The 15,010-nt window shown below is 41.0% G+C and overlaps 1 non-coding gene across 1 annotated transcript; it reads right to left on the reverse strand.

The window, feature by feature from the left end:
• Positions 1-1,037: 1,037 nt before the first annotated feature.
• On the reverse strand, positions 1,038-1,144 carry LOC129658236 (U6 spliceosomal RNA). Its single transcript, XR_008717330.1, has one exon. It is a non-coding gene; the product is annotated as a U6 spliceosomal RNA (small nuclear RNA).
• Positions 1,145-15,010: the final 13,866 nt, after the last annotated feature.

A 15,010-nucleotide genomic window follows, 5' to 3' on the forward strand; every position in this document is an offset into this window, starting at 1 on the left:
AGATGGACCTTTGTTGGCAAAGTAATGTCTCTGCTTTTGAATATGCTATCTAGGTTGGTCATAACTTTCCTTCCAAGGAGTAAGCGTCTTTTAATTTCATGGCTGCAGTCACCATCTGCAGTGATTTTGAAGCCCAAAAAAATAAAGTCTGACACTGTTTCCCCATCTATTTCCCATGAAGCGATGTTCAGTTCAGTCACTTCAGTCGCTCAGTCCTGTCCGACTCTTTGCAACTCCATGAACTGCAGCACACCAGGCCTCCCTGTCCATCACCACCTCCCAGAGTTTACCCAAACTCATGTCCATCGAGTAGGTGATGCCATCCAGCCATCTCATCGTCTGTCGTCCCCTTCTCCTCCTGCCCCCAATCCCTCCCAGCATCAGAGTCTTTTCCAATGAGTCAACTCTTTGCGTGAGGTGGCCAAAGTATTGGAGTTTCAGCTTTAGCATCAGTCCTTGTTGCTGCTGCTGCTGCTGCTAAGTCGGTTCAGTTGTGTCCGACTCTGTGCGACAGGTAGTATCAAACAGCAATAAGACAAATGTCAGTAGAAGACAATTATTTGCCTTTTTTCCTCAGCAAGATTTGAAGCTTCATGAAGGTAAATTCCTCATGTGTTTAGCTTCCCTATGGCATTAATTGAAATGCCTTAGACTAGCATCCTCCAAAGAGCATCTGTAGACTCCCACAGACCCTAATGTTATTGTTGTTGGATTGGTTAATGGTCTCTGAAGTCATGCATGTGTCTGGGAAATGCTGAGTTGAATAACCTTAATCAGGTTTTGCATTTGGTGGTAGTTTTTTATTTTTTATTTTGTTGTTGTTGTTGTTGTTGTTGTTCAGATGCCTTTAATTTTATTTTTTTAATTTTTTTAATTATTATTATCATTTTACTTTACAATATTGTATTGGTTTTGCCATACATCAACATGCATCCGCCACAGGTGTACACGTGTTCCCCATCCTGAACCCCCTCCCACCTCCCTCCCCATACCATCCCTCTGTGTCATCCCAGTGCAGCAGCCCCAAGCTTCCTGTAAAAAATATGGAACGCTTCACGAATTTGTGTGTCATCCTTGTGCAGGGGCCATGCTAATCTTCTCTGTATCATTCCAATTTTAGTATATGTGCTGCCGAAGCAAGCATGGTGGTAGTTTTTTAATGACAAGCCTTGGGACAGTCCCTCTCAGAAAGCCATGCTAGGAGAGGCCCAAGACACATGGAGAGACCATGTGCAGAAACTAAAGGGTCAACAGCCCCACCTGAGTTCCTAGAACCCAGAAGTTAACGCCTCCATTGTGCATTTCCAGGAAGTACCCAGAAACGTTTCATTCTGGAAATCTCTCTCCAGACTCTTGTTACGCAGAACATTTCAAAGGGAAGAAGGGAGCTGACTTCTATTCAGTAACTAGCTTTGTGGTAGCAACTTCTGTTTCCTTAGTGCTTTACAACTAACTCAACAGATCACTGGGCTATGAGTTAGATTGAGCAGATATCATTAACCTTATTTTTTAATAGACTTTATTTTTCACAGCTGTTTTAGATTCACAGCAGCATTGAGCAGAGAAATCCTATATACTCCCTATCTCTACATGCTTAGACAGGACACCCCCTATTCCAATATCAACGGAGTGGAAACTTCATTACATTAGATGAACTGACTGATACATCATAACCACTCAAAGTCCATAGTTTACATTAGGGCTCACTCTTAATATTATATATTCTATGGGTCTTGATAAATGTACACTGGCATGTATCTACCACTGTAATAGCATACAGAATAATTCTCAGGCCTAAAACCCCTCTGTGCGTCATCTGCTCGCTCTCCTCTAACCCTGGCAACCACCCGTCTTTTCACCGTCTCCATGGTTTTGCCTTTTCCAGAATGTCATATAGTTGGAATCACACAGTACGTACACCTTTCACACTGGCTTCTTTCATATAGCAAAGTCACTTACTGTTCCTCCATATCTTTTCATAGCTTGATGGCTCAATTCTTTTTAGCACTAAATAATATTCTATTGTCTGGATGTGCTACAGTTTATTTATCCATTCACCAAGTGAAGGACATCTTGGTTGCTTCCAAGTTTGGGCAACTATGAATAAAGCTGCTATAAACATCATGTACAGGGTTTTTTGTTGTGTAGGTGTAGATATAAGTTTTCAAATCATTTGAGAAAATACCAAAAACCGTGACTTGCTAGATTGTATGGCAAGAATATGTTTTGTAAGAACCTGCCAAAGTGTCTTCTTAAATAGCTGTACCATTTTGCATTCTCACCAGTAGTGAGTGAGAGTTCTTGTTGCCCCACGTCGTCTCAGTGCATGTTTTCTTGCTCAGTCGTGTCCAACTCTTTGCGACTCCATGGACTGTAGCCCACCAGGCTCCTCTGTCCAGAGAATTTTCCAGACAAGAATACTGATGTGGGTAGTCATTCCCTTCTCCGGGGTATCTTCCAACCCAAAGATCAAACCCACATCTCCTGCACAGGTAGGTAGATTCTTTACCATCTGAGCCACCCAGGAAGCCCACATCCTCTCTAGCAGGTGGTATCATTTAACCTGATTTTTTTTAATGAAGAAACTGAGTCTAGACTCCAAATGAAGTGACTGGAACCAAGCACAAGTCCAATCCTTGTGCTTTTTCTAATTCATTAGAGCAGGAGTCTAAAAGCTAACCCCCAGAGCCAAATCCACCCACCATCTGTTACTCCACAGCCTGTGAGCTAAGAACTATTTTCACATTTTCAAATAATGAGAGGAAAAGAAAAAAGAAAAAGAAGAATACCATGATCTGTGAAAATTATACGGAATTCTAATTTCAGTGTCTATTTAATAAAGTTTTATTGATACACAGTCACACCTGTTGTTTTTCCACTATCTGTGGCTGCTTTGGCACCTTGCCAGCAGAGTCAAGTAGTTGCCAGAGAGAGAATGGCCTGCAGAGCCTAAAATATTTACTAGCTGGCCTCTTACAGAAAAAAATTTGCCAACCTCTGCCCAGAAGAATCAGACCCAATTACAAGTATCATGTCTCTTAAGACCGTCAGGAAAAAAAAAAAAAAAGCAGTCAGGAAAACAAGTGATTAAAGCATATCCAGTGACACAGGAAAAAAAAAAAAGCCAATCAGGCTTTGTAAAGGTTTTCTATCAACAAACTCAAAAATTTATTCAAAAATAGTTTCTATATGCAGCTCTCCTCCCCACAGAACTCCCCTTGCTACTTCTTCCAGACGTTTTAGCCTTGTTGGGGCGGTGATGCTACAAGTAGAAAGTACAGAATTTTGACTGCCAGCAGTAAGGGGCACCATCTCTGAGATTTAGACTCTTTTCCCCTTCAAGGGAACAACATCCTGCCCGCCTTCATTTTTTTTTTTTTTTTTTTTTTTTTTGCCTTAAGGTTTGTTTACACTCAGCAGGAGGAAAGGTAAGGAGATAAAAGCAATGCAGAATGAATAAAGGAAGACAAGGGTACAGCAAAACACAGAGAAGGCAAGATTAGAGGAGCGAGCCCCAGGGAAGAAAGTTTACAAGTTAGCACGGAGTGGATGGAAAGGGAGATTATACCTGAAACACAGTGGCCAGAAGGAAGAATCACTGGAGACAAAATCGCCACAGGCAAAGGTTATTTCAAATGCACAAATCTCCCGATGCATCAAGTTGCTGAAATAATGAATTTAATTCTGGCGATTAGCTGCTCTAGTCAGCTGGGAGCCCCGCTGGTGGTTCAATCCAGACCCTTGCTGGGGAGTCAGTTAAAACAGGGGACCACGGGGAGGGGAAAGACGGTTTGCATTCGCAATTCCTTCTTTCTGCAGCTCACCTCCCAGCCAGAGGGGAGGAGAGAAAGGGCTCAGGGGCAGTGATCAACTAAAAACACCCCTGACACTTTAGCAGTTTAGGCTCTTGAAAGGCAGAAAAGATGGGCTTTTTTTTTTTTTTTTTTTTTTTGCACCCTCCAAAGTAATCTTTTGAATAATAGAGAATGGCCAATTATTGAACGTTTACTATAAGCCAGGCCTCAAATTGAATCCTTTCTTCATATTAACTTCTTTAATCCCTGTAACAACCCTTTGAGTTAAGTAATATTCTGGAGACTGAAGAGGTTTAGAGACGTCAAATGACAAGGCTGGGAAGAAGCTGGGATTCAAACCTCAGTGGTTTTATCAGCCTCCCAAGGCCACACTCAAAAAGCTCTGTGACGACTTTCCTGGCAGTTCATAAGACTCTGCACTTACAACGCAGGGTTGAGGGTTCAATCCCTGGTTGGTGAACTAAGACCCCATATGCTGCATGCTGCAGTCAAAAAATAAAAAATTAAAACCTCCATGAAGCACTGACTCCCAGTGAACTAAGAAAATGGTCTTAAGGCTCTAAATTAAACATATGCTGAGTCAATTCCAACTGTGTTCCTTCTGGCCATGAAATATACTTATGTGTCCTAAATTACGATCATTTTATTTATAACCACATCTCTGAAATCCTGTACCTTACAAAGTGATTTTATGTACATTCATCTCATTAACCCTGCCGAAAAACTTGAGTAAGAACCGGAGAGAACCCTGAGAGCCTTTAACCAATATCTTTTCTCCGCTTCCATTTTCTCCTTCCAGATCAGTAGGAAAATACATGCCTAGCCACGTAGCAGATAAGGATAGAGGATAAACTATAATATGTATCACTGTACCTCTGGGTGTGCCCAGGACAAGCTCAGTTTAAGCCAGTTGTCCCTCTTTTATGCTCAAGTGTCCCCATTTGGATTATCAATTATATAGTCACCCCACCTCGGGGATCCTCAACCTGAGTTATGCAACTGGATCACCTGAGATTATTTTAAAATATTGAGTCCTGACCTGAACCATGAAGCTTCTGATTTATTTGCAGTGAGGCACTGGCATAGGTACTTTTAAAAAGTCCTCTTGTGTTTCAAATATGTAACTGCAGCTGAAAAGTACTGTACCAGCTCTAAGCCAACATTGTTGAGTGTAACTTCTAGAAAACTCCTTTAAACTATTTAAAGGGAGCTTACTCAACTAGGAAGAGGTGGCCTTGGTCCCTTCCTCCTCCTTGCTGGGAATGTTGATAAGAAAGCTGGAGCTCAAGCAGCCATTTTGGTCTCTGAGGCTACCTTGGAAATGAACACCACACACCAAGAGGGAAAACAGAGAGCAGAAGCTGGGGTCATTGACAGCTATAGAACATGAAAATCTTTTCTCAAGCCACCGTATCAAATGTCTGTTACCAACCGCCAAATGTAACTCTGAAATAATACAGTAGGCATCACTATGTCACAAGTGAAAAAAGTTGCTCAGGGTCACACAGTTTACAAGGAACAGAAGTCAAGTGTAATGACTTCAATCCTATGACCTTTCTGCTAGAAGGAATGGAACAGAGTATATTTTAGGGTCAGAGAAAAGGGTTCTCACTTTCAAAAGTGTATCTATCCAGACAACTCTACTGACATTCTGACCACTTATTTTTGAATCCCAATCATATGTATTTCCAGAACACTGAACAAGGAGAAGATTTGATAAGTAGCAGCTAAAAGTCAAACACAACTGAGCAACTGAGCACACACACACACACACAGTTTGTTTTGCTTTAAAAACAGCAAGCCCTTAAAATTTGTTTTGTACTGTGGCTATACTTCTGATAAATGTATGTAAAATTTCTTAAACCCCAAACTCTTTAATTAATCAACAAATACTTTCTGAGAACCTACTATAAAGGAGACACTAATTTTATAGGAAAAGGGTTTGAGAAAGTAGGGTTTAGAGGAAGACACGTGTTCTTCCCCATGAGGAGCTGAAAATCCAAGTGGGACATAGCTACAGTGGCTGCTTAGCGCTGCCCACAAAGCGTTGTGATCAGTCAAATAAGGGCAGGATCACCTATGACTCAAGGAACCAGGGAAGGCTTCAGGGAAGAGGTGGCATTCATCTTTTTAAGATCTCAAGAGGCCGACGGGAACAGGAACTTCAGGTCCAGGAACTGGCCCAATCAAGGCTCAAAGTCAGTTATTAGGTAAGTGTGTTAACAGGGAGCCCAACTGGACTGAAACACAATGTCCATTCGAGAGAAAGAGGTTAGATGAGGCTAGGAAGGTAGTTTAGGGTCAAATTACACAAAGTCTTGAAGGCCAGGCTAACAGTTTTGGAATCTATTCAGTAGATAGTGCAGGTCAGAGCAGTGACCTCAGAAGATTCGTGCACCAAGCCCAGGCAGGATGAATTACCCAGGGAGAGAAGAAAGGCCGGGGGACCATGTAAGAGGCCACGGTCACAGTCCAGGCAAGAGGTAATATGCCTCAGAATCAGGGCAGAAGGAGTGGGAATGCAGAGGGAGGCTGAGTGCCAGAAATAGGACTAGTGAGACTTGGCAGGACATTCCAGCCTGGGGAAATGAGTGGCTTTCATTAGAAGTGTGGGGTCCAGGGATACAAAGTTCTAACAGTGGGTAGGAAGTCTAGGACTGGCCTTTGGGAGAGACATCATGAGAGAAGCTTCAGATTTGGGAATCATTTGTCTAGAAGTGGTAGATGAAGCCATTAAAACAGGGAAATAGTAGAAAAGAAATGTGAAGATAGAAACTCGAGTAGTATCAATACTTGTCAGATAGAAGGATAAAGGAAAGAAGAGTGGAAGGGAGGGGAGGGGAACGGAAGGCAAGGAAAGGGAGAGAGAAAAGAAGGAACAGAGGGAAGGAGGGAGGGAGATGGAAGATCAGAGAAGAAGGAAAGAAACTCAGGGAATACAACATAATAGAAGAACAGGAAGAAAGGACTTAAAGAATTGTACTAACAGTGTTAAAGCAATAAAGTAATGTTATCTGTCTGTTTTTAATTTGACTTTCTCCTTCTGAGGGTAGCTTAGCCCTGATGCTGCATGATCCTCAGCACCGGCCACAGATTCCTCCCTTTTCACAGGAAGGTGTAGACATTGCCCAGCAGCCTCCACTGATGTAACAGGGAAACAGGTCCTCCTAGGCAGGGACCTAAAATCCCGGAAATCTGGTCCTGGTTCTGCCTGGTTCTGCCTCTCAGATAAATTTCATAACCTCTCTGGTCTCTGTAGATTCATCTATGAAATGATCGGTCAAGATCAATTGCACAAAGATATATATATATATATGGTCAAGGGCGTTCACTGTAATATTGCTTCGTTACAGTAAAAATTTGGAAGCAACCCAAATGTCCAACCATAAGAGGTTGGTAAAATACATTATGGTCTGTTCATACAGCAGATCACTTTGTAGTCATTAAAAGTGATGATATAGAAATAATTTACTGACACATAAAGATGTGTACCATATTAAACTTCAAAAGAAATTATGAGACTGCTTTTTTAAAAAAACATATATGCATAGAAAAAAAGGATAGATGGCATGCTTGTCTCTATATCTAAAGTAGAGAAATGATAGACAATTGTCACTGGATTTCATTTTGCTTATCTGTGTTTTCTAAGCTTTGTAGAACAAGTATTTATTATAGGTAATAGTTTTTTAAAAGATATTTTTAAGTGAAATTGCTTCTATATAGTTATAACACTACCCCTCTCCCTCAGACTACTTGTTTCAAGTTTTCTGTAGAAATGCTTACTCATATACACATAATAAAAAAATAACAGGAATATTATTCCTTATCTATGATTTTAATTCATAAAAACTTATGTGGCCATCCGTGGAGTATGAGGCTGCAATAAAGATCCTTTGGTCCCAAGCAGAAAATCTGAACTCAAAAAGTTTGCTTATCCCCAGGGATCTAACTTCTTCTTTCAGTAAAATTCTATGATACTTCCTACCCTAGTGAGGCTTCCCTGGTGGCTCAATTGGTAAAAAAAAAAAAATTGGCCTGTAATACAGGAGACATGGGTTCAATCCCTGGGTCAGGAAGATCCCCTGGAGAAGGGAATGCCAACCCACTCCAGTATTCTTGCCTGGAGAATTCCATGGACAGAGGAGCCTGGTGGGTTACAGTCCCATGGAGTCACAAGAGTCGGACACAACTTAGCAACTAAACCAACATCCCAGTGAACTCAGAGTCTGAGATAAGTTGAGTGAAATAAAGTATATGTCAGGCTGTTGGAGGCAGGCATTGAGCGGGCATGTCTGCCAGGTGACCGGGCTGGACCCAGGCAATCAGAGATGCCTCACCCCTTCCCTGTCCATGGACCTTCCACCCACCATTCCCACCCTAGGAGTTGTTTCAAGGATGCAGCCTTGAAAAGTAAAGTATCACTGAAACCATCTGGACTGTGTGTGTGACTGAACACCAATGAAGGCTTCTTTGTAAACTTTTAAGATTCTGGTGGGTGGGTGGGGGCAGAAATCTACCATCTTGTGCTGCCCAAGACAATCTTTGTTTGTAAGTTTCCTTTCCTATAAAACCCACCACCGACCCATCTGGGGTGGGTTTCTCTTTCATCCATCTCTCCTTGCCCTTGGTGTACAGGACCAGTTTCAGATTTTACCATGAGAAGGTCCAAGGGTCTGAAGCAACCCAGCCCTAAACTGTAAAGGGCCACCCAAATAGGAAGTTATTATTACATCTTGAACTTCAAGGGACACATGGTTTCCTAATTCAACGCCATGGACTACTCTCAGTCCTCTGGTATTTATCTGTTGGCTGAGCTAATGAATTCCAAAGTCCCACTATGCACTGGGCAGTATGCCAGGTCCTAGGTATGCAATGGGAAGTGGCATAGACGTTCTGTCCACCTTAATGTGATATTATCAAGTCACTCCCTAGACACCAAGATACAGTGTTGAAGCCCAACACACTGAATTCTAACTAGAGCTCTTAAAGGTGTTAGGACACAAGCCAGGTACTTAACCTATCCACACTGCCATTTCTTTATGTGCCAAAGAAGAGTGATAATATCCATTCCAAAAACCTTTTCTAGGGCTTCCCTGGTAGTCCAGTGTTTAAGCATGTGCCTTGTAATGCAGGGGACATCAGTTCGATCCCTAGTTCGGAAAGATCCCAAGTGCTGTGAAGCAACTAAGCCTGCAGGCCATAACTACTGAGACTGCACCCTAGAGCCTGTGCTCTGCAACAGCAGAAACCACCTCAATGAGAAACCCACGCATGGCAAGAAGAGAGTAGCCCCTGCTCACCACTACCAGAGAAAGCCCACGCTCAGCAACGAAGACACTGCTGCTGCTGCTGCAAAGTCGCTTCAGTTGTGTCCGACTCTGTGCAACCCCATAGATGGCAGCCCACCAACCTCCCCCATCCCTGGGATTCTCCAGGCAAGAACACTGGAGTGGGTTGCCATTTCCTTCTCCAATGCATGAAAGTGAAAAGTGAAAGTGAAATCGCTCAGTCGTGTCCGACTCCTAGCAACCCCATGGACTGCAGCCCACCAGGCTCCTCCATCCATGGGATTTTCCAGGCAAGAGTACTGGAGTGGGGTGCCATTGCCTTCTCCAAACGAAGACACAGCAGAGACTAAAGTAAGTAAATAAGATAGATAAAACTTTAAAAACCTAAAGACCAAGCAATTATACACAAGTGTCTGGCATAGGACCTGGCACAGAGTAGGACCTCAAAAAACAGCTATTATTTCATGATGAATCCCTTTGTTTGCTGATCTAATTGCCAATACACCCTGAGAAAATGTCTTGAAGCCATTCGATAACAAATTTAATTTCACTAGGCATACTTCAGTTTTGATCAATACCGCACTTTCCACTCTTTAGGAATTAGTTTTGCTAATTCTTTGCCAGAATTCTTATTTTAGAGAGCAACTTGGGTTGTGTAATTCAGTTTTCACTCTTTGACACTCATACTTGGTTTTTTTTTCTTCTTTGAGGCCATAGAGGGGTGTCTAGTTTTCAAATACTTGGCTTCTGTTGGAGGAAAAACAAGAACAACAATAAAATATATATATATTCTTTTGGAAAATGATTTCTTTTCCCCGGTGGTTAAACACAGAGAGGAAAGAAGGAAAAAAGGAGGCTGGTGTAAAGAGAGATGCTGTGAGACGGACGATTGTCCAGAAGTTGGGTCGTGTCTCTATTAAGAGAACACTTCCCCCTTGAGCAGATGAACACCAAAGAAAAGGGCATTCCTTCTCACTCAGGACACCATTTGTTGCTCAGCTGGAACAACTATACTGCTTAGAAACCATGGAAGTATGATATTTCCTTTCACTTCCTACTCCACAACCAACAGCAATCTCTAACAAATCTTCAACTACAAATGCAGAAAACACCGCATCCTAATCAGAAAATCCTCTCTCTTTCAGCAGCATTCTAAATACACAAAGTATGCAGGAAAATCCAAAGAGCTTACAACCCAGAGAAGTCAGAGATACCAAAGCTTATTCTCTCCCAATTCCAGCCTTGTGGAACTTCCTTAATGCCACAGCCAAACTATGTAACTGTGACCACACTTCCTAATGACTGCAGCGCCACCTTGTGGCCAGGTGAGCAAGGCGTGCACTCATTCTCATCAATGTGAAAAAGCAACATCCGTCCTTTCCAGAAAAAAACGAATGTGGCTGCTTCACAGGACGGCTAGAATTAGGAATCACCAGGGTTCTATCATATTCAAATTATTTCCTGATTATAATCACATTCAAATCACTGAGAAGAGACCAGAAAATAGAAAATTCCTGCTAGCATTAGATTTTCATGTCCAAATGCAAACTCATACAAACTCACAAACTTGCACAAATGTTTAGTCTAAATCCAGGCATCTTTGTGGCCTGCAGTCTTCAAGGCCTGCAATTATAGACAAAATCTTTTAAAAACAAAAAGGAAGATGAAAAATAGGTCTCTAAAGACCTGTAATGATATTCCTCTTTTCTCTTTTCCACAAATGGCTCTTCGGCTGCTGGCATTTCTGATGCCATCAGAAATTGACAACTGAATTGCAACTTTACCCTGCAGAGAACAACCAAAAGCACGCCTGAACATTGCAAAGATGGCAGTTTAACTAACATAATTTGTTCAGGACTGAACCTGGGGATATGCAACCTAGTTCAGTTCATTTTAAACCCAAACTATTCCAGTTAATGCCCTGATGGAGCACAGAACAGAATGTGTGCACTGCCACTGAATATTCCATATTAAAAATAGTTTGTGATGGGATATGCTTTTTTTAATTAAAAGTTTAATGTACATTAACATTTTTAGATGAAAACCTGACAATCTGAGAACACTTCTAAATTCTCCTTTGATGATTTTTCCCAAGCATTGTAGGCATAATATAGCTACAGAAATAGGCTAACAGTAAAATTTCTCTGCAAGATTATTTTCTATCCTATCCCATGTGCTCTTCAGTGGTTTTTCTGGCACAGAAATGGATCGCGTGAAAACTCCTGGCTGGGACGCCCAGTGAGTCACAAGAAGTTGCCTTAATTTCTGACCCAGACCTCCTGGTCAGACCAACTCATTGTCCTCTGCTGAGACCTCCCACAGAGCAAATTTTCAGTAGGAAAAGTTACTTCTTTCCTGCAACCTTTCTTCCCCCACCGTACCATCCACCTCCCGCCATTCACATGCCCTTGCACGAACCCCATGCTTTGGACCAGGGTAAAGGAAAGAAGGGTAAGGTATTTAGTCTTATACTAAAATATTATGTGTTGTTTACTTGAAGTTTAGATGTAATGGGTGTTCTGTATTTGATTCACATCCCCAGGTTAGGAGCCTTCTTGGTGTATCTCATAGTGATCTGGCCTTCAATGCAAGAATCTTTTCCTCAGCCCCGTCTTCCTGATGAAGCCTACCTGTCTACATTCTTCTAAAACGTTCAAGTGACCAGTCATCAAATCAGAGAGGCTAATGTGAAGCTCCCTTACTTGGTTCTGACAGCAGCCTTAATCAATAGTTCCCAAAACATAGTGTATGTGCAATCAGTAGTACATGACTGAATACTTTTATATTTTTTGTTTTTTCATTTCCATTGTATTTACTTTTTTGGTAATCTCTTATTAGTAACACTTAAACCTGAAATTACTGCAGCATTGTTAATCAGCTATTGTTCTTTAGTCACTAAGTTGTGTCCAACTCTTTTGCCACTCCCATGGACTATATCCAACCAGGATCCTCTGTCCATGGGATTTCCCAGACAAGAATACTGGAGTGGGTTGCCATTTCCTTCTCCAGAGGATCTTCCTGATCCAGGGATCAAACATGCATTTCCTACATTGACAGGCAGGTTCTTTACCACTGAGCCACCTGGGAAGCCCTAACAGGCTTTATACTTCAACATAATATAAAAATTTTAAATACATGTATTTCTGAACAACCAAAAAAAAAAAAAAAAACTTACTACTGTTTTCCCATTTATGGTCACGATACAAAGTTCCTTTTAAAATAAATTCAAAAATTAAAACAAAAAGGTAAACAATAGAAGGGAGAAAATTAAATAAACAACAGCACAGATGTTATTCAAGGTGAAGTGGTATCATGACAGTATATCACAACAGTGGCAACAGAAGGTCTGACATTTGGGAAACAATGACCTGAAGCCCATGTTGTAAATAAAGTTTTATTGGGACACAATCAGAGTCACTCATTTATGTATGGCCTATGGCTGCTTTCATGCAACAACAGCAGAGCTGAGCAGTTGCAAAAGAGACCATATCACTCATAAGGCCTAAAATATTTACTCTATGGCCCTTTGCCAAAAAAAAGTTTGGGACCCTGCTCTAAAATATCAACTCTTCCAAGACAGACATAGGAAAAGATAAAACTTGCAAAGTCCCCATGACAGAGATATTTTTGGACAGAGCGTATACATGGCACAATCCAGCCTAAAGCCAATGTGGTACTCCGTTTCCCATTTCAGGTTCTTTTTATTAACCTCCTTCCCATGCTCAGATCTGGGGAGGCTTTCATCCTTCATTCTCATGCTTAAGACTCAGAATAATATCTGCTTCTTCCAGTAAGCCTTCCCTTATTAACTCAGACCCACCTACACTCTGAACTAGGTAATGGTAAGTGAAATACACCAACATGCCTTTTATTCGGTTCTTAAAATGCAAAGAGGAGAAAAAAAAGCCATCTGTTCCTATAGAGATCTATGGCCATATAAGGAAAACCCTTTTTAATAACTCAACAACTCAATACTTTAGTACAGAATGTGTTAAAGTTAACCTAAATAGGTAACACAGTAACTTCCATAATCATGCACAAATTACTTCTGAAAAAATGGGTAGGCTCTGGAAATAAAGCTTTAATCAGCTACAAATGTCTGAGTAAGCATAACTGTACCCCACTAAGTTAAGCATCCTTAAGCATGATAGCATTCTGATCTTACAGGTCAGCAGTATTGGAGGACCTCAAGTCAATTCACTAAGATGACAAGACAGACACCTTAGGTTTGAAATAGAAAATACAGCCTCTATTGTGCTGTTATAGACACTGAACATTTCTAGAAAGTTTCCCAGCCTTAGAAAATGCAGATAGATAGATAACATGAATTCCAGCTCAATGTCATCTCCTCGATAAACTTTTCCATGCTGGCCCAGACAAAATTTGTTGCCATTCCCTCTGAATATCTATTCACTCTGGTTGCTCTCGAAAGTCCAATAGTCACCAACGTGCCATAATCGTGCATCTGCTGACAAGTCAGTGACCTGGTTGTATCCAAATCATGGCCTATATTTAACTTGCTTTCTCCAGCTTAACACATGATAAGGTTTGTTAAGTTCTGGCTAAAGGAATGAAGCCCTCAAAGATGTTCCAAATGAGATCCAAGGAAAATGTAACAAGTTTCTACTAAACTAGCAAAATAAAACACACCTAAGTGAATATTTCTGTAGTAATCAAAGAAACATTCTATTTGTAACCCAGTTTGGTTGACAAGTTGACTATCAAGGCAAGATACAAAATAAGCCATGTTGGTGAAGGGCTGGATTGATGACCTCTAGCCTTTCCCTTTTTTTATGCTTTCTGTCAAGTTCTCTTCATTTGCCTATTGCTGCTCTTTTTCTCTTAGAAAAATAAGCCAGTATCAGTCATTTGCACACTAGTATGAATAAGATAATCAGTTACCTCTCCCAGCCTCACTTCTAACAAAGGCAGTAAAGTCATTATCCCAAATTAAAGGAACTGGGAAGATGTGCAACAGGCCAAGGAAAAGTCAAACACAACCCAACTCTGCCTACAAGTCAAGCCTGTTTGGATGGAATGTTGTTGTTGTTGTTGTTGTTGTTGTTCAGTTGCAGAGTTGTGTCCGACTTTTTGTGACCCCATGGACTGCAGCATACCAGCCTCTTCTTGTCTTCCACTATCTCCCAGAGTTTGCCCAAATTCATGTCCGTTGAGTTGGTGATACTAGCCAATTATCTCATCCTATGTCATTCCCTTCTCCTCCTGCCTTCAATCATTCCCAGCATCAGGGTCTTTTCTAATAAGTGGGCTCTTTGCATCAGGTGGCCAAAGTATTGTATGCTTTAGTACATTCTGTACTTCAGCTTCAGCAACAGTCCTTCCAATGAATATTCAGGGTTAATTTCCTTTAGGACTGACTGGTTTGATCTCCTCACAGTCCAAGGGACTCTCAAGAGTCTTCTCCAGCACAATTGAATGCTACCTTGCCTCAAACAGAGATTTACAAAATGACAACCATGATGGTGGAGATTCAAATACATACAGTGATGATTTTTAGCATTCAGAATATAATAATACTTCAGAATATAATAATATATTGTTTGAAACTATCTGGTACATGTTTGAAAGTAGAGACCTTGAATAGAGAGCAAGGAAAATTTTACCAAGGAATTTTTATGAGAAAGACAAAAACATCCGAAAAATGTTCTCTATGTAATTTTTTTTTTAGCCTTTACACATCTATAGCTGTTTTTTTCTTTTTTTTTTTCTTTTTTTTTTTTTAGATATTTTGGGGGAAGCCTCACTGATTATACCAAATAAGAAAGATAGGAGAAAAAACTATCAATGAGTTGTGCTGGCTGGGCAACCTATTTAAGTAACCACCTAGTAATAGGGGAGCAGAAGAACTGTTAAGCCCAGAGGGAACTATATACTATGTATTCCAGT

The sequence above is a fragment of the Bubalus kerabau genome, chromosome 7 (genome assembly GCF_029407905.1).
Source record: "Bubalus kerabau isolate K-KA32 ecotype Philippines breed swamp buffalo chromosome 7, PCC_UOA_SB_1v2, whole genome shotgun sequence".
Lineage (NCBI taxonomy): Eukaryota > Metazoa > Chordata > Mammalia > Artiodactyla > Bovidae > Bubalus > Bubalus kerabau.